The sequence below is a fragment of the Lampetra fluviatilis genome, chromosome 65, assembly GCF_964198595.1.
Source record: "Lampetra fluviatilis chromosome 65, kcLamFluv1.1, whole genome shotgun sequence".
Lineage (NCBI taxonomy): Eukaryota > Metazoa > Chordata > Hyperoartia > Petromyzontiformes > Petromyzontidae > Lampetra > Lampetra fluviatilis.
Window position 1 is genome coordinate 5,088,250 of NC_136339.1, and position 1,563 is coordinate 5,089,812.

At 61.2% G+C, this 1,563-nt stretch overlaps 1 long non-coding RNA gene across 1 annotated transcript; it reads right to left on the reverse strand.

Moving 5' to 3' along the window:
• Positions 1-1,381: 1,381 nt before the first annotated feature.
• On the reverse strand, positions 1,382-1,563 carry LOC144952070 (uncharacterized). The gene is made up of 3 exons (XR_013640570.1): positions 1,533-1,563; positions 1,445-1,468; positions 1,382-1,412 (listed from the first exon to the last, which is right to left on the reverse strand). It is a non-coding gene; the product is annotated as an uncharacterized LOC144952070 (long non-coding RNA).

The window sequence follows — 1,563 nt, forward strand, 5'->3', positions numbered from 1 at the left end:
CAACGGACTTGCCCCGAAAGCCCATTGAGGCTACACAACAGGGCACCTATGCCTTTGTGTCCACCTTCACCCATCGCCGGGGAGACAAAGGCGGCCGGGCATGGCCACCACGCCCTTCCCGGACCGTGGCCGCCCTTCAATCGTCGCTGCCGCTACTCGCCGACGACACTTGCCCCGAAATTCTTTTGAGGCTACACGGGGGACCTTTGTCTTTGCTACGTCCACCTTGACCCCCCCCCCCTCCCCCCCAGGTTCTGTGGTGCCCGAGTCGCTGCAGGAGGCGAAGGTGTCGCTCATCTCCACGTCCGTGTGCAACGGGCCCACGGTCTACGCCAACAGCGTCACGGCTCGCATGCTGTGCGCAGGGTTTCTCGCGGGGAAGATCGACGCCTGCCAGGTGCGCGACACCTCCCCCACCCCCCCTCCCCCCCTCCTCCTCCCCTTCCCCCCTTCTCTCTCCTCCACCCTCCTCCTCCCTCCTCCTCCTCCTCCTCCTCCCTCCCTTCCCCCTCCTCCCTCCCCCCTTCTCCCTCCTCCTCCTCCTCCGACACTCTCCTCCCTCCCCCCTTCTCCCCCTCCCTCCTCCCCCCTTCTCTCTCCTCCACTCTCATTCACTCTTCTCCCTCCTTCCCCCTCCTCCCCTTCCCTCCCTCCTCCCCCTCCTCCCCCTCCTCCCCCCCCTCCTTCCCTTCCCTCCCTCCCTCCTCCTCTCTCCTCCTCCTCCCCCTCCCTCCTCCTCCTCCCTCCTCCTCCCTCCTCCTCCCTCTCTCCTTCCCTTCCCTCCCTCCCTCCCTCCTCCTCCTCCCTCCTCCTCCCTCCTCCTTCCCTTCCCTCCCTCCTCCTCCTCCCCCATCCTCCTCCCCCCTTCTCCCTCCTCCCTCCTCATCTACTCTTCTCCCTCCTTCCCCCCTCCTCCTCCTCCTCCTTCTCCTCCTCCTCCTCCCTCCCTCCTCCTCCCCCCTCCTCCCTCCTCCCCCCTCATCATATCCATCCCCCATCCTCCCTCCTCCTCCGATAAATAAATATTCTCACCCTGGGTGGCGCGCTAGAGACGATCATTCAATAATATTTTGACCGCCGCTGTAAATGTTCAAGCGATAGCATTCCAGACCCCGTGGGCATCATGAACAGCAAAGGCCCTTCCTCCAGTGTTTGTACGGCAATCGGGAACGTGAGGCTGGTGAATGAGCGAAGACCTTAGGTCACGTTTGTTCTTCGAAACAGCGAGGAGGTCCAGCGGGTAGTCTGCTGATTTTGTTTGTAAGGACATCGTGAATAAATAAGATCTGGTGCAGAGGCCGTCGAACATTCAGAGATGTTAAGTTTGACCCAATGTAGAGATCGCAGTGGTGGGTCCTATATGGGCAGTGCAATGCTCACCCACTCACCTACCCACTCACCTACCCACTCACCTACTCACCTACCCAGTCACCTACCCAGTCACCTACCCAGTCACCTACCCACTCACCTACCCACTCACCTACCCAGTCACCTACTCAACTACCCACTCACCTACCCACTCACCTACTCACCTACCCACTCACCTACCCACTCACCTACCCA